The following is an 18,869-nucleotide window of genomic DNA, read 5'->3' on the forward strand; positions in this document are numbered from 1 at the left end:
CCAATATCTAATCAAGCTATTTACGTTATTATTTTGTTTATTAAAACAGGTGGGTAGGGAGTGTTGTCTATTTTTTCATTCCTCCATCCCAAGGTTTCTGTTTCAGTTAACAATTGCCACAATAGTGCTGCATAACTAACTCAAAACTCAATGACTTCAAATAATAATCATTTTTTCACTCATGGTTATGCAGGTTAGTGATGAGCCTATTTCATGCCTCAGGTCTGTATACACACAGGAGCAGTTAAATATGTCATCATTCAGAGTCTTTTGATTTGCTGTTGCGTAGTAACACTCTTCAAATATGTTATCTCATCTGTAATTTTTATCTCTTCTTTAATACATATTTTATAAAAATTACACTATTTTCATAAACTTACCAAATTGATGCATCTAATTTTGACATTTAACCAAAAAAGTGCTACCTTTGATCATAACTAAAATGTAGAGTATGAAATATCATATGCCTTGAAGTTTCTTCTTTATCTACTATTCACCAAATAAGGTTCATGGATTTTGAGTACATAAAGATCACAAGACATCACTGTCAACTATTTTATACCTATAGTCCCTATATTGTGATTTTAGGAAACTGCTTCTGAAAGAAAATTTTAAGAATGCTTTTTTGTTTTATCTCAATGCACAAAGATTTTACTTATGAACATTTCCATATATTTATATGCAAATAGTATCCTTCTTTGATGTTTTACTTCTGAAGGCACAGATGACATGTTTTGCCTCAGGCATTTCATTCCCATTATGAGCTTTATGGAAACAGACAATATATTGTAGTACTTCTAAAGAATTCTCGTAAAAAACAACATGGTAAGCCTCTTCCTGTTTACCAAACTGATGTAAAAAAAAAAACACTTAAAAAAAAATCCGTTATTAGAAAATTAATGTGAAAGATTTATGGACTAGTAGATGTATTTTAATAAGATATGTTAAATTGGGGGATATATTGATCCCTGAACAAAGGATATAGCAAGAAATACTATAGTTTTAAAAATAGTATGCTTTTAAAAAGCTGATTTGACTCTTTAATAAAAGGAATGGAATTTAAGGCAATTAATACATTTATATCCATATGTATATCATATTTATATATGTGTAGATATCTACCCACATACAACAATATACATGCATATACATGTTCTATATGGGTTACACTTGGCAAAAATACAAAACTATCTTACTTTTCAAGGCTAATTTAATATCATCATGAAATTGATTTTCATTATCCACAAGTTTGTATATAATTATGGTGTCATTTTTAGTTAAAAAATAAGCATTACTTGAATTTTAATTTAAAAATAACATATTGAGGGGACTTCCCTGGTGGTCCAGTGGTTGGGAATTGGTCTTGCAATGCAGGGGATGCTGGTTCGATCCCTGGTCGGGGAGCTGAGATCCCACATGCTGCAGGACAACTAAGCCCATGCCTCAACTAATGAGCCTGGGTACTCTAGAGACCATGCACTGCAACTAAGACCTGATACAGCAAATAAATAAATAAATATTAAAAAAAAAAGATACTGTTAAGCTCCATTAAAAAAAATAAAATAAAATAACATATTGATACTTTTGATACTTTGTTGCTTATTAAACTTTGTGACTTTTTAACCTTAACCAGAATTGATTATTATTTTATCATTCAATCTTTAGAAGACTTAGTATTACAAAAATAAAAATACATATTAAAACAAACATAGGGGCTTCCCTGATGGCGCAGTGGTTGGAAGTCTGCCTGCCAATGCAGGGTACACGGGTTCGAGCCCTGGTCTGGGAAGATCCCACATGCCGCGGAGCGGCTAGGCCCGTGAGCCACAATTGCTGAGCCTGCGCGTCTGGAGCCTGTGCTCCGCAACAAGAGAGGTCGCAATGGTGAGAGGTCCGCACACCGCGATGAAGAGGGGCCCCCACTTGCCGCAACTAGAGAAAGCCCTCGCACAGAAACGAAGACCCAACACAGCCATAAAATAAAAATAAATAAATAAATAAATAAAGTAATATTTAAAAAAAAAAAAAACATAGATAATTCTTTTCCAAAAGGTTGTATTGTATATTAAGAATTAAACACTAATATACCAACATATATGAAAATAAAAATGATAGAAGCAATAATGGAAACTAACAAGGAAAAATATCTGTGGGATCAGGAAATAATGCATCAAGCACATGCACAAAGAGTTTGATCCTATAGTATCAAAAATGTTTAGGGAGGTATCAACAAAGAAACTATATTTAAGAAAATTTGAGGAAAAAAAAGGAAGGCAGTGAGGAAAATTACTCTGTAAAATAACATCTCTTTTTATTAATACAAGGTATTTAGCATTTACACTGATAATGAGAAGAAACAAATATCTTAGAGATATATATGAGAGAGAGAGAAAGAGAGAGGGTGGGGAGCGGAGGGAGAGATCTGTTCTTTCTAACCTTAGAAATTACTCTTTGCCTCACTAATGGATGACATGGGTACATCTCTACAAATGTGCAAGTAAAATCTCACACCATTTACTTTTCTAGTGTATAAAAGTAACACATTGCCTAAAATATCTTTAATATGGTAGAGTGACATTAGAATTATTGTTATAAAAAAGAGAAACTTTCCCCAAAATCCAAGACTCTAATAGCCCTAGAATCAATACCAACTTAATATCTGAATAAAATGTGTTATCTTTGTAGTTATGTATAAAATATACACACACATACACACCAAACACACACATATGCATTCACTACAATATACATTTTTCACAAAGCGTAGAGAAAATTCTAATTATACTGTTATTAGCTTATATTTGTTTCAAACAAAAATGTTAAACACTTAGCTAGTTAAAATTTATTATGTTATTAAGATTTTTCTAACCATTTTGTACATATCTACTTGTTTGATAGCCTTAGGTCAGGTTTTAAAACTACATGTATATTCATAACTACAATTTTATTTGTCATGATAAAAAAACTTATGAAATTAATTTTTATTAGTTTTGCAAGGACATTCATGCAAAATAACTCAGTATCTTGATATTTATATATATTTTCCTAATTTTTTGATTTCACATAAATACAAATATCAATCTTTTCACATACATATATGTAAGCAGTATGTTTTATGTATTAATTAAAATTAACAGATTTCTTTAAGCATACTAAATAATGCCATACACAATGAGAATAAAATTTCAATGTGTCAGTCTATAAAACTCCAAAGTATTTGAAAAGGAGTATTATATTTTTAGCTAGTGATGGAAAAATTTCCAGATGGCAAAAACGTGAATGATAAAAATAGGCAAATTGAAATTAGAACTGTGATGGATTAATTTCCTTTTGGTCGTCCTTATGTTGTTTATATTCATGCCAAATACATGAGCCAATAGTCTCAAAAAGCACAGACAGCAAAGAAAAGAAAATGAAAGGAATTTTTCTAAAGTAGTTTTCAATAACATTTGCAATTTGAAAATCAAAATAACTCTCCATACACACACAAAATAAAATTGGTTCTCTTGTCATGTTTAGTTTTTCAAAATGAAGGCCTTAAATTTTCCGTCTACATGCTTTCGAATATAAGCGCATATTAGAAGATTACTAGAAATAATGTAGCTAAACGTGGAGAATTAGTGTTCCTATGAAAACAAAACTTTCCCTAAGTTGTTATGTGAACAAACAGGCAATCAAAATATTCCCAATTAAAACAGGCCCACTCTTTTTCCTTGAAAAGTAAAAATGAATTCATCAAACACTCATGAAACAAATTAGGCAGAAATCAAGAAAAGTATAATTCTCCCAAAGTGGAGATTAATTTTTCAATTGTTTCCTCTTCATATCTAAAATTATTTTCTATCACTGAATGATAAGTTTCCAAAATAGCTCAAGAAAGATACTGACAATGTTCACTAGCAGTGTCCTTGGGTTTAAAAAGCAACAGTGAAAGCTGAATTTTAATCCTCCCAAACTCCCACAAGGAGTGTCCTTTTTGGCACGTATTTAGCCAAAGACCGCCTGTGGAAAAATCTTGGCATTTGTTGGATCCCTTTTCCCTGCAGGAAAATAGCACCAACTATCACACTGACTATTCAAGCAGTGAAACACAGATCAATGGAAATGCTCTTGAATGGATATTTCAAAGTCTTATGCATTCTGGCTGCTAAAAATCTCTTGCTTAGGTTCAATATTTGTTATTAACAACTATTCTATTCCAATATTTCCTAAAATGTTTCAAAATGCCCACATATATACCAAATACCTCTGAGAAATGCTGGAATAAACACACTAAACCCTTGTCTTTGGCATAGGCATCCTCAGACATAGTAATATGCTCAATAGTGAGCACCACTGGTCTGCAGGAGGGCACTACAGCATGTAGCTCGTCCAATATATATACTTAGCCCATCTACTAGAGTCCTCTTGTCTCTCAATTCCTAGGTGGCATTGCCCCAAGTGTGAACTCTCATTCTTTGGATTCTGAAAGTCTAATGCCACTACCAAACTTTCAAAAATTCCCTAAGAATCAAGACAGGTTAGAGAAAGGACAAGTTTTGTAGTCCCTATGCTTATTTAATTTTGTAAGCACTCTTTAAGAAAAAATAACAAGTGAGTACTAATACATACTGAGGTATAAATGTTCATACTCAGTTGAAAGGAAAGAAGAAGTCACAGCCAACAGTGCACATTTTAAGAGCTGATAATCCTGAGGGGGGAAAAAAAAAAGCAGGAGGCATAACCCTCCCAGACTTCAGACAATACTACAAAGCTACTGTAAACAAATCAGTGTGGTATTGGTACAAAAACAGACATATCGATCAATGGAACAGAACAGAGAGCCCAGAAATAAACTCACATACCTAAGGTCAATTAATCTTAGACAAAGGAGGCAAGAATATATAATGGGAATAAGACAGTCCTTTAAGCAAGTGGTGCTGGGAAAATTGGACAGCTGCATGTAAATCAATGAAGTTAGAACACACCCTCACACCATGAACAAAAACAAACTCAAAATGGCTTAAAGACTTAAACCTAAGGCATGACACCATAAATCTCCTAGAAGAAAGCATAGGCAAAACATTTTCTGACATAAATCGTACCAATTGTTTCTTAGGTCAGTCTCCCAAGGTAATAGAAATAAAAACAAAAATAAACAAATGGGACCTAGTGAAACTTAAAATCTTTTACACAGCAAAGGAAACCATAAACAAAACAAAAAGACAATCTATGGAAAGGGGGAAAATATTTGCAAACGATGTGACCAAGAAGGGCTTAATCTCCAAAATGTACAAACAGCTCATACAACTCAACAACAAAAAGCAAACAATCCAATCAAAAAGTGGGCAGAAGACCTAAATAGACATTTCTCCAAAGAAGACATACAGATGGCTAACAGACACATGAAAAGCTGTTTAACATCACTAATTATTAGAGAAATGCAAATCAAAACTACAGTGAGGTACCATCTCACACTGGTCAGAGTAGCCATCATTAAAAAGTCTACAAATAACAAATGCTGGAGAGGATGTGGAGAAGAGGGAACTCTCCTACGCTATTGGTGGGAATGTAAGTTGGTGCAGCCAGTATGGAAAACAGTATGGAGGTTCCTCAGAAAACTAAAAATAGAATTACCATACGACCCAGCACTCCCACCCCTGAGCATATATCCACACAAAACTATAATTTAAAAAGATACATGCACCCCTATGTTCACTGCAGCACTATTCACAATAGCCAGGACATGGAAACAACCTAAATGTTCATTGACATATGAATGGATAAAGAAGATGTGGTACATACACACAATGGAATACTACTCGCCCATAATAAAGAATGAAATAATGTCATTTGCAGCAACATAGATGACACTAAAGATTATCATACTAAGTGAAATAAGTCAGAAAGAGAAAGACAAATACAATATGCTATCAGTTACATGTGGAATCTAAAACATGGCCCAATGAACCTATCTACAAAACAGAAACAGACTCACAGACATAGAGAACAGACTTGTAGTTGCCAAGGGGGAGGGGAGAGAGAAGGAGGCATGGATTGGGAGTTTGGGGTTAGTAGAAGCTAACTATTACATTTAGAATGGATAAACAACAAGGTCCTACTGTATAAACAGGGAACTATATCCAATCTCCTGGGATAAACCATAATGGAAAAGAATACAAAAAAGAATATATATATATGTGCATAACTGAGTCACTTTGCTGTACAGAAGAAATTAACACAACACTGTAAATCAACTATACTCCGATAAAATAAATAAATAAAAATAAAATAAAATAAAAGCTGATAGGGTTTCCCTGGTGGCGCAGTGGTGAAGAATCCGCCTGCCAATGCAGGGGACACGAGTTCAAGCCCTGGTCCTGGAAGATCCCACATGCTACTAAGCAACTAAGCCCATGTGCCACAACTACTGAGCCTGCGTCCTAGAGCCCACGAGCTACAACTACTGAGCCCATGTGGCACAACTGCTGAAGCCCGCATGCCTAGAGCCTGTGCTCCGCAACAAGAGAAGCCACCGCAATGAGAAGCCCGCTCACCGCAACAAAGAGTAGCCCCCACTCGCCGCATCTAGAGAAAGCCTGCGTGCAGCAACAGAGACCCAAAGCAGCCAAAAATAAATAAACAAATTTATTAAATAAATAAAAGCTGATAAATTCCACAAACATCATCACAATGTCTAGAAAAATAATATTTTTATTGTCTGAAACATATTTTTCTTACAATTTTTAGCTATACATTCTGATAGTTTCTTCATATGACAATTTGGTAATACCTTTTCTGTGGAGAAAATAAATCTGTGTCCTTTAATAGGTGATTAAACTTTGTTTTTACGTTTGAAAGTTTAGAAATTACTTTCAATTTAACAAATATTTCTTGATGATGTCGTGTAAATTTTTAGGACAGTTGTCAAATTGGGGGAATTTTCTATCAAATTTCTTTCATATATGAACTGTAATATTTTACATTTCAACTTTTCTTGTGTATTGACCAATATTAACTATTCCTTGAATTGATGATGCTCACTCACCACTAGTCTCCAAAGTCTGTTGAAGTGACATATTATGGTTGTGTGTTGTCTTTAAAGAGATCAGTATTTGTGTTAATTTAATATTTTAATGTGTTTTTATGACCCATGTAATCTATATCTAGCTACCCATTTTGGTTAGTATTTAGTTTTATTTAGGCTCTCAACTTTGCCATCTAATATTTAACAAATAGATTGCTTCCTATGTAAATTTATAAATGCAAGCACTCTTTATTACAACTTTTAGGAAAAGAACTTTAGAGAATTGAGAAGAGAGAAAACGCTTTTCACAATAGCAAGAGATACCAATGCCACTTGGGCTGATAAATTAAGGCTGAAGAATCTGCATTGATGAGATGTCAAATTGAGAATAGTGATAAGAGTAAAAATGTTATTACTTTCTGGTCCTAAACACAGAATAGTATAAAAATTTAAACTTTAGTCATCCTTGTCTGTCTTCTGCAGTCATAACAAATGTATTTGTAATTTGTTTGCAAAATAAATGATTTTCCCCAGACCTTGAAGTTTGAATACTTATTGTTGGAGATTATAGAATATAATCTTTAATATCAATTGGTCTTGCTTGTTAAATGGTTATCTTGATTGATAATGTCAAAATTGGAATATCTGATTGATAAAGATATGAATATTGGCTACTTTTATTTTTTAGTGAGTCTTAATTTTATTAGCCTGGTTTCCTTTTGTATATAAAGGAGTATAAGTGATGGATCTGCGGGATTCCTTATATTAAGAAATGTATGTAAGAGTGTTTTCCATTCACAGTCAGATTTTACTTTGTTAATATTGTCCTGTAATTTTTAGTGGATATTTTATTTAGAATGTTTTCATTGACATAATGAATGTTTTCATTTACTCATGAAACAAATTAGATTGGTCCTAGGTTTTTCTTCTTGATGTCTTCATTGTCAGGTTTTGATATCAGTGTCAAATTTCTTCCATAAAAGTAAATCAGAAACTTTACTTTTGAAACATCATGGGATTATCTAGACAATATAGCATAGATAGAACTTTGGGCCTTGTTTCTGGTTTTGTTTTGTTGGCGGGAGGAGGTAATGCTAAACCTTTAATGAGTCTGATTCTTCTAGATTGTTGTGCTGAGTTCATCTCTTCTGAAGTTAATTTGATTAAGTTATATTTTCTTTGAAAACTATTCCTTTCATCCAGGTTTCAAGTTTCAATAGAGATAAGCCAATTATTCACATTAGTCACTAGTCAGGAAAACAGAAACCACTCAAGGTTTTCAAATAGAGGACATTTAATATAGGGAATTGGTTTTATAAGTGATGGAAAAGCTGAATGGCTAAACAAAAGACAGTGGGGAACCCCAAAGAAAGCAATAGCAGGAATCCGCTATCCTAAAGGGACAGAGGAAACAGGTAATATTACCAGATCCCAGAAACCAGGGCTGTGAAGTGAGAACAAGAACCCAGCAGAAGAGGCCTGGGGGAAGCAGAGACCATGAAAGGGAGGGACTGTGTAGTGAGAGTTAGAATCACAGAAAAGACGTAGATGGCTTCTAATGCACTATCTGAATGTGAGTGTTAGAAAATATCCTGGATTTTCCTTGGGAAAGACAGACAGCCAGGGAGCTGGGGAAATATAGCTCCCACTGACACAGAGCAGAACAAGGAAATCCAGGAAATGGATCTGAGAGCAATCATGAGATGAATTTTTAATTTTCTTTTATTAAAATTTCCCTACTATCTTTTCTTAATTTATATATAAATACACATAGATTTCACTATATATCATGTTTAGGATAGCTAACCGATGATTTATTTTATTACTTTTTTCAAAGACCCAGGCATTGCCCATTTCTACTAGTACAGTATTGTAAATGCTGGAAAAACCTACTGCTTCAAAAATTTGGGACATGATACGTGATTACTTTGTGTGCATGGCTGCCAGCAGAGCCTCAGCCAGCATCACTCTCCAAAAGCTTACGGTATCTGATCCATAGATACAGGATCCCAGAAAATACTGGGAACAAGGAAGAGAGGATATATGTATACATATAGCTGATTCACTTTGCTGTACAGCAGAAACTAACACAACATTGTAAAGCAATTATACTCCGATAAAAATTAATAATAAAAAAAAGAACAAGGTACTCACTTTAGAGCAAAGGAGGTGTGGCAATTCCCATTGGATTCACTGCCCTTATCACATACCCTACTCAGAGGCTGCCAGCCTGATAGTGCAATTGAAAGGCCTTTTGAAGGTACAACTGAGGCAAGAGCTTGGAATTAAGACCCTGAGAGAGTGAGGTCCATCCTCAATGACAGAGAATATACCCTATATCAATGAGTACTGTATTTGCTGTTCCCCTAACAGGTATAAAACATGAAACAGGAAACCATGGGATGGATATAGACATTCCCCTCATTATAAACTCACGTTGCCTTCCTTGGGGAATTTGTTCTTCCTATCCTTAAACTTTAGTCTCTGTACGTGATATGTACTATGTAAGTGCCCACCGTTATTTTTCTTTTATGTTAATAGTAAATTATTATTTAATATTGTATGAAATTCAGATGAGTAGTTTTTCACCCTAGCCAAGAAAGTGCTCTTAAACAAAAGTCCCATGTTAAAAACCTGTAATATAATAAAATCATAAACATGTAATAATCAAAAACATCATAATATATGAATGCCATGTATTTTACAGTTACTGACGAGTGCTCTCAATTGCCCATTTTTTACTCTCTGCTCTGTCTTGACCAAACTGTGTATGTGTCTCTCTAACTATGAATTTCTAGCTCTAATCTCTCAAAAATCACTTAAAACTTTTCTAGAGGACTTTGTTTTCCTATCTTGAGTATTCTTACAATTCTGGTTGACAAATTTATACTCTTACTGTCTTGAACACATTTTGCTTGTGAATTATAATTTATCATAGAATGAGTAATGGCCACTTGGCAAGCAGTTGTGGTGGTGAATATACAAATACTCTTGGTAGCCATAACAGTATCTTCAAGAGTTAAGGACAAGAGGCACACTGAAACACATTGCATAGTTCTAATAGTTAATGTCACCTGCCTCAAGTGGGGATATGAGAAGCCCTAAATATATAGCTTCAATGAGAAGACACATTTTCAAGAACATGACAGGTTAAAAGATAGAATTTAAAAAAAAAACACACCTAGGATAGAAATGAACAAATAAACTGCCGTAAGAATTATCTTTATTAGTGCTAGTTATTACAGCAAAGACTTTGTTCAAATATAGAAAGTATGTGGGATGTTATAAGGAAACATTTCACTAAATCTTAAGGCTGTGTAGAGTTTATGAAAATCACAGCAATTGCCTAATAAAAAGGAGGAGAAGAGGAAGGGGGGGAGAAAAAGGCGGAGGAAGAGGAAGGTTAAAAAGAGCAGCAGCAGCAACTTTTTCTTTCAAAGGACCATCGGCAAGTATCAATGCCAATTAAAAGACATTACCCATTGCTGGGACTTCCCTGGTGGTCCAGGGGTTAAGAATCCACCTCCCCATCACCTCACACTAGTCAGAATGGCCATCCTCAAAAAATCTACAAACAATAAATGCTGGAGAGGGTGTAGAGAAAAGGGAACCCTCCTGCACTGTTGGTGGGAATGTAAATTGATACAGCCACTATGGAGAACAGTATGGAGCTTCCTTAAAAAACTAAAAATAGAACTACCATATGACCCAGCAGTCCCACTACTGGGCATCTACCCTGAGAAAACCATAATTCAAAAAGAGTCATGTACCAAAATGTTCACTGCAGCTCTATTTACAATAGCCAGGACATGGAAGCAACCCAAGTGTCCATCAACAGATGATGGATAAAGAATTTGTGGTACATATATACAATGGAATATTACTCAGCCATAAAAAGAAACGAAATTGAGTTATTTGTAGTGAGGTGGATGGACTTAGAGACTGTCATACAGAGTGAAGTAAGTCAGAAAGAGAAAAATCAATACCGTATGCTAACACATATATATGGAATCTAAGGGAAAAAAAAAAAAAGTCATGAAGAACCTAGGGGCAAGACTGGAATAAAGACGCAGATGTAGAGAATGGACTTGAGGACACGGGGAGGGGGAAGGGGAAGTTGGGACGAAGTGAGAGAGTGGCATGGACATATATACACTACCAAATGTAAAATCGATAGCTAGTGGGAAGCAGCCACATAGCACAGGGAGATCAGCTCGGTGCTTTGCGACCACCTAGAGGGGTGGGATAGGGAGGGTGGGAGGGAGATGCAAGAGGGAGGAGATATGGGGATATATATGTATGTATAGCTGATTCACTTTGTTATACAGCAGAAACTAACTCACCATTGTAAAGCAATTATACTCCTATAAAGATGTTAAAGAAAAAAAAAGAATCCACCTCCCAATGCAGGGGACACGGGTTCGATCCCTGGTTGGGGAACTAAGATCCCACAAGCCACGGGGCAACTAAGCCCGTGTGCCACAACTAGAGAGCCTGCATGCTGCAACTACAGAGCCCACATGCTCTGAAGCCTGCACACCACAACAAAAGATCCTGCATGCCACAACTAAGACCTGATGCAGCCAAAAAAAAAAAAAAAAAAAAAAGACATTTACCTATTGCTTACACCTGGACACAAGCAAAATTTCAGACATGAAACAGATCCATATTTTAAATAAAAAATATATTCCCAATTCTGGTGTGCTGATGACTGACATGAAAAGAATTTATTGACTGTTAGGAAATGGGACTTTTTAAAAATGTAATTGGTCTTCTAGTAAGCTTACACTAGGACTGCTATCTAAATAACTTCTTTTATATGTTTAGCATTAAATAAAATATATTTCCTCCCCCAAATCCATAAACGTAGATTAACAATGAAAAAATATCAAACAAACAAAAATTCTAAAAAATACCTGGCCAGTCCTCTTCAAAATTGTCAAGGTCATGAGAAACAAGGAAAATAGAGAAACTATCATAGTTTAGAGGAGACAAAGGAGAAGTCAGGATTAAATGCAACAAAATATCCTGGATTGGATGCTGGAACAGTAAATGAGTATTAGCGGAAAAATCCAAATAAAATCTGTAGTTTAGTTAATTGCATTGCACCTATGTTAATTTCTTAGTTTTGACAAATGGTTATTTACAATATTATCATTTGGGAGAAGCTAGGTGAAGCGTGTACAGAAACTCTCTGTACTATCCTTGCAACCTTTCTGTAGATCTGAAATTATTCCAGAATAAAAGTTTGTTAAACGTATATTATACAATAACAAATTCAGTGGTTTTCTTTTTTTAATGTGTTGAAAGTCACATAGTATAAAACATACTCTGTTAACCATATTTAACTGTACAGTTCAGTGGCACTAAGTACATTCACATTGTTGTGCAACTCTCATCATCATCCATCTCCTGAATTTTTCACTTTCCTAAACTGAAACTCTGTCCCTATTAAACATTAACTCCCCATTTCCCTGCCCCCCACCCCCCAGCCCCTAGCATCTACCAATGTACTTTCTGACTCTATGAATTTGACTAATCTAGGTACCTTGTTTAAGTGGACTCAAACAGTATTTGCACCCAGTGTATATTGGAATGCATTTTTAAGGTTAACTTAACATATGTCCTGCAAACAGATTGTACCTTCTTATTTTTGGTCCCCTCTACTATATAGTAGGACCTCACCAGCCATCTACTTCATACATAGTAGTGTACATACCTCAATCCCAATCTCCCAATCCATCCCACCTCCCAGCGTTGGTGTCCATACGTTTGTTCTCTACATCTGTGTCTCTATTTCTGCTTTGCAAAAAGGTTCATCTGTACGATTTTTCTAAATTCCACATATATGCATTAATATGCGATATTTGTTTTTCTCTTTCTGACTTACTTCACTCTGTATAACAGTCTCTACGTCCATCCACATCTCTAAAAATGGCACAATTTCGTTCCTTTCTATGGCTGAGTAATATTCCATTGTATATATGTACCACATCTTCTTTATCCATTCCTCTGTTGATGGACATTTAGGTTGCTTCCGTGTCCCAGCTATTGTAAATAGTGCTTCAATGAACATTGGGGTGCATGTATCTTTTGGAATTGTGGTTTTCTCCAGGTATATGCCCAGGAGTGGGATTGCTGGGTCATATGGTAGTTCTATTTTTAGTTTTTTAAGGAAACTTCATACTGTTCTCCATAGTGGCTGTATCAGTTTACATTTCCACCAACAGTGCAGGAGGGTTCCCTTTCCTCCACACCCTCTCCAGCACTTATTGTTTGTAGGGTTTTTGATGATGGCCATTCTGACCGGTGTGAGGTGGTACCTCATTGTAGTTTTGATTTGCATTTCCCTAATAATTAGTGATGTTGAGTATATTTTCCTTTGCCTCTTGGCCATCTGTATGTCTTCTTTGGAGAAAAGTCTATTTAGGTCTTCCACCCATTTTTTGATTGGGTTGTTTATTTTTTATTGAGCTGCATGAGCTGTTGTATATTTTGGAGATTAATCCCTTGTCAGTTGCTTTGTTTGCAAATATTTTCTCCCATTCTGAGGGTTGTCTTTTCATCTTGTTTATGGTTTCCTTTGCTATGCAAAAGCTTTTAAGTTTCATTAGGTTCCATTTGTTTATTTTTGTTTTTATTTTCATTACTCTAGGAGGTGGGTCAGAAAAGATCTTGCTGTGATTTATGTCAAAATGTGTTCTGCCTATGTTTTCCTCTAAGAGTTTTATAGTGTCCGGCCTTACATTTAGGTCTTTAATCCATAAATAATGAAATTAGAACACTCCTAACACCATACACAAAAATCTTTTCATTTTGTTAAATGTTTTTGGAAAGCAGTTTTTAATTTTGATGCAGCAAAATGTATAATTTTTTTCTTTTATGATTCATTCTTTTTGTGTCCTAAGAAAACCTTGTCTAAGCCAAGGAATTTCTTCTGTTTTCTTCAAGAAATTTTAGAATTATAGGTTTTACATTTTGGTCCATGATGATTTCCAAATAAATTCTAAAATCAGATTGATAATACCAACAAAAAAGTCTGCTTGGATTTTGATTGGAATTGCTGTAACTCAACAGATAAATTTGCAACAAAAAATCTTAATAATATTGTTTCTTCTGATCTATAAACATGGCATATCTCTTCATCTATTTAGTTCTTTTTAAGTTTATCTTAGAAATGTTTTATAGTTTTGGATATACAAGTCTGGTATATCTGTTGTTAAAGCAGTTCATGTTTTGATGTGACTGTAAATTTTTTTTTCAATTTCCACTTATTTTAGTATTTAAAAACAGATTATTTTTATATACTAATGTTATACCCTGAGATGTGCTTAACTCCCTTATCGTTTCAAGTATATTTTTTTTCTTGTCTTGTTACAATACCTAGACTCATTAGTACAAATAAAACTGTGAGGGCAGTTATCATTGACTAATTAACAAAGTTAGGAAACTACTAAATATAATGTTTCCTGTGGTTTTTTTTTTTAAATGTCAGGTTGAAGAATTTCTACACACATAAATCTGACAACTTAAATGGATTGCACCAATTCCTTAAAAATCATAAACTGCCAAATCTCACCAAGATGAAATACATAACCTGAACAGAATTATAATTGTTAAAGAAATTAAACTCATAATTAAAAACCTTCTTAAAAAACAAACCTCCAGGCTATGAGAGTTTCAATGGAGAATTTCATCAAACAATAAAGAATAACCTTGGCCAATTCTAAACCATTTCTTCCTGAAAATAAAAGGGAACACTTTTCAACTCATTTTATGAAATGAGTATTTCCTTGGTACTAAAAAAAAAAGAAAAAGTTAAAAGACAGTACAAAAAGAAGGAAAAAACCAAAACTATAGAATAGATATAAAACTCCTTAAAAATATTATCAAATCAAATAAAATCTAGCAGTAAAGTGGGTTTTTGACTGGGAATGCAAGGGTAGTGATATATCCAAAAATTAAGTTATATAATCCACTATATTAACAACATATAAAGGTAAACCACATGATCAAACCAAATGATGCAGAAAAAGTAGTTTACAAAATCCACACCCATTCATGATAACTCTCAGTGAACTATAAATAAAAGGGAAATTTCTAAACCTGATACAAAAGGCGTCTTCCAAAAACTACATGTAACATTTGCCAAAAAAATGGATTCATAACTCATATGACAACCAAAATAAATAACCAAATGACTCAAAGATTAAATGAAAAAGAAATATATGTACAAGTATTAGAACAAAACAAAGGTAAATACATTATGATGCCAAATCCAGAAACACTGACATGAGAGTAATAAATATTATGACTTTTTGTAAGTCTTTGCAAGAAACATCATAAGTAATTTAAAATACAAATGAAAGAATTTGAAAAGGAATAGATACATGTATATGTATAACTGAATCACTTTGCTGTACACTTGAAACTAACACAACATTGTTAATCAACTGTGCTCCAATATAAAACAAGTTAAAAAAAAAGAAAAGAAAGAAAAAATAATAAATGAAATAAAATACAAATGACAATCTAGGAGATAATGTCTCCTTAAACATATGGAATATCCAATGCTTTATTTATAAAAGAAATGTGAATGAAAATGATATTGTGATGTCATTCCTTGCCTAAGAGTGGTAGAAACTTAAATAATTGACAACTCACTATGTTGGCAAGGCAAACAGAAAATACATTGGAGGGGAATTTGGCAATACCCAAAATGACATTTGCATTTGAACAAGCAATATAACTTATAGAATCTTTCTAGGAATCCTTCTAGGAATTTATCTAGAAGACATATGCATCTCTTAAAATACAGTACTCCAAGTGCATGAATTTCATCACCGATAGCAAAACATTAGAAACAAGCAAAATGCCCAACCATAGAAGACAATAAATTATGGTACATCTCTATGAAAGAGTACTATGCAGCCAGAAAAAGGATGAATAACATCTATATAAACTGATATGTAGTGGTTACCCAGATAGGTTGTTAAGTGAACAAAAGCAATGATCTTTAAAATATTTTAACAAAGAAATAAGCAAACAACTGAATAGAGCAAAAGTGGTAAAATCTTCATTATTTTAGCATTTCTATTTCCATCCTATTCTTGCTTCATTAAGTATTTTTGACATTTCTCATGCTAAAAAAATTAAAACCTAGGAATTTAAAAATCATATACAATAGTTTTATTCACTCTGAAAGTTTCCTTCTATTTACATATGATTCGATCTACAATTTCAAGCAAAGAAATCATGTCTTTAGCTACCCACTTTTCCTTCCCTAAGGTTTCAAATGGAAAAGAAACACTTGAAAGATGTATAATTTGATATCTAAGCAGGATTTAATTGTTTTCAATCTAGGTTGGCAGAGAATTATTCAATTGAAAAAGCAGGTTTCACCCATGAGAATGTCTAGAGACCACTAGGTATTTCTCTAGCAAGAGTATAGGACTGACAGCGGCCACCCTAAGGAATGGCAACATTTGCTCTGCAGTTCTCTTTAGGAAAAAATTCAGTGACTTCACTTTGGCAAAAGGCATCTCATTTTAAAAGCATGGCTAAAAAAAAAAAAAAAAAGCATGGCTAGATAATGGGACTTATTACCAAATTTAATTCTCCTCATGGAAAAGAAAATGTAAATAAATGCTCAACACCAAACATTGGGGAAAAGATCTGTCTGTCAAGGAAAGAAAAAGAAAAAAAAAAAGACCTCCATCCCCAAGTTAAGTAAAACCTATCACTTTGGTGTGTTTTTAAAAACATAGAGTGTACTACTTAGAACTTAGGCATTGAGAAAAATGGATAAAATATCTTGAAACTTACTATTTAAAAAGGAAAAGTCCAAAAACTTTTTTAAAAATTAAAAACTAAAAAGGAAAAGTCCTCTGAATTTTTGAAAACTAGAGTTTATTTTTCTTTTAGTTCCATCACCCAAGAGGGTAATTTCAAATGTTTCCCTTGCACTGAAATCGTGCTTCATGGCTCCTCTCAACCAGTTCCTGACAGATTTCCTACATTTTCCCTCAGGCGTTAAATATGCTCTTTTAACATTTAAACTTTGACTTGTCTTGCTTCATCCTACAAAAGCTGTGATTCTATTGGATTGGAGGAACTCTGGAGGGAAGTAGTCCACAAGTCCTTTTTAGTTTATCAGAAACAACCATCATAGATCTTATGACCTTGCTGGCATTTCTAAGTGGAGAGTATCACAAACCTAAGTCCTTCGGACACGAGCCTATCCTGCCCGCCCGCCCCCCCCCCCCCCCCGCCCCGTGCCTTCCTCATGGCCTCACTATGCCCTCTCATCACACCCTGGACTTCTATTTCATTGGCTGTCTATAGTATTAGATTATGAACCTCTTAAGGACGGGTAATCTGTCTTATTTTTTCATGACCTATACCAGCCACAAGGTACTTAACAAATATTTTAAATATCAATACATAAATAAATGAGTGACTGGAACCTTAAATAAGTGGCTGATAGAAACATTCCTCCTACATCTACAGGGCTTGGTGTTTCTCTTGGCAACTGCTCCTGCCCTCGGAGAGCCGCAGAGCACACCATGGCCAGGAGCCACCACTAACCCCTGCCCTTCTCCCCTTTTGCCATTCAGGGCAAGCCTGAGTTAGCAGGATTCATGGAAAAAGGTGGAAACAAAAGGGGGACACATTTGCTCCTAAAACCTCCCCTTTAGCTCTGCTCCCAGGGCAGCCAGTGGCTGTGTCATTGGCAGTTTCCTTCTGTTGGATTCCTTATCTCCTATTCTTTTCCACTTAACACAAAAAGGAATTTTTTTTACTGTGAAATGGAGTTGAATAGTACTACCTGTCAGTAAAACTGTTTGTGAAGCAAACAAAATTTGAGGCAGTATTCACACAGTAACAAGCATCCCGAATAGCTATAAACTCCTTAAAAAAGCAATTTGGGAGCTAACTATAATAGTAATAATTAACATTTATTGAGTACTTAATATGCGCCAGATATTTGGTTAGGCAGTCTACATTTACTCCTCTAAGCAATTTTTTGAGATAAGTATTATTACCTTTTACAGATGCGGAAGCAATCACATAGCTAGCATTCGAAATAGGTTTATCACATCACAGTACACTCACTTAAACACAGGCAGCTGAAGCCCATAAAGTAGTCATGGAAAAGAGGCACTGGTTTGCCCAAATACAGTATAGCTGAGGCATCATTTTGATCCTAAGACACTCATGGGGGAAAAAAAGAGCGAAGGACATGGATTTGGGGTTAAATATTGCTACACCACTGGAGCTGTTCTAAGGAGTGTGGGACTCCAGTATACTGGAGCCCAGTATATTGATGCAGTACCTAAAGCAACCAGAGAAAGAAGAACAAACAAAACCCAAAATTAGTAGAAGGAAAGAAATCATAAAGATCGTGTCCCTTAAAAAACACAACCCATGCAAGCAGCTGAAAGAAGTCTGGTGCTGTTCTCTGTGGTACGCAGTTACTTCCTAGATTTATTACCAATAATTCCAGCCATTTATTTCTATAGAATAATACCCTTTGTTATCAGTCATAATTATTTTATTGATTATTGAAGTTAACATTGAATCCAAATATTCTTTCACATCTTTAATTTTACATACTTGAACACCTAAGGTACTTACCTAGAAATGTTTCAGTATCTTCCAGTAATTTGATTTATTACACCCAGTGCCATAATATTATAATCTCAACATATAATGGTCTGTTCTTTAAAGCAAGTCATAAGTCCTAAAAAGAAAAAACAACAACAAAAACTGAAAGACCTATGTCATCTATTTATATTTTCAACTGATTTAGATTAATACGAATATCGGGCTTATTGATGTCTATCATGCTTTTTCTGCTATG

General features: G+C 34.4%; 1 long non-coding RNA gene across 1 annotated transcript in view; it reads right to left on the reverse strand.

The window, feature by feature from the left end:
- LOC132366637 (uncharacterized) overlaps positions 1-18,869 on the reverse strand; it is a 37,692-nt gene that overhangs the window by 16,040 nt on the left and 2,783 nt on the right. The window contains exon 2 of the long non-coding RNA XR_009503481.1: positions 18,644-18,749. This is a non-coding gene — a long non-coding RNA (uncharacterized LOC132366637). The remainder of the gene's footprint in view (positions 1-18,643; positions 18,750-18,869) is intronic.

The sequence above is a fragment of the Balaenoptera ricei genome, chromosome 5, assembly GCF_028023285.1.
Source record: "Balaenoptera ricei isolate mBalRic1 chromosome 5, mBalRic1.hap2, whole genome shotgun sequence".
Lineage (NCBI taxonomy): Eukaryota > Metazoa > Chordata > Mammalia > Artiodactyla > Balaenopteridae > Balaenoptera > Balaenoptera ricei.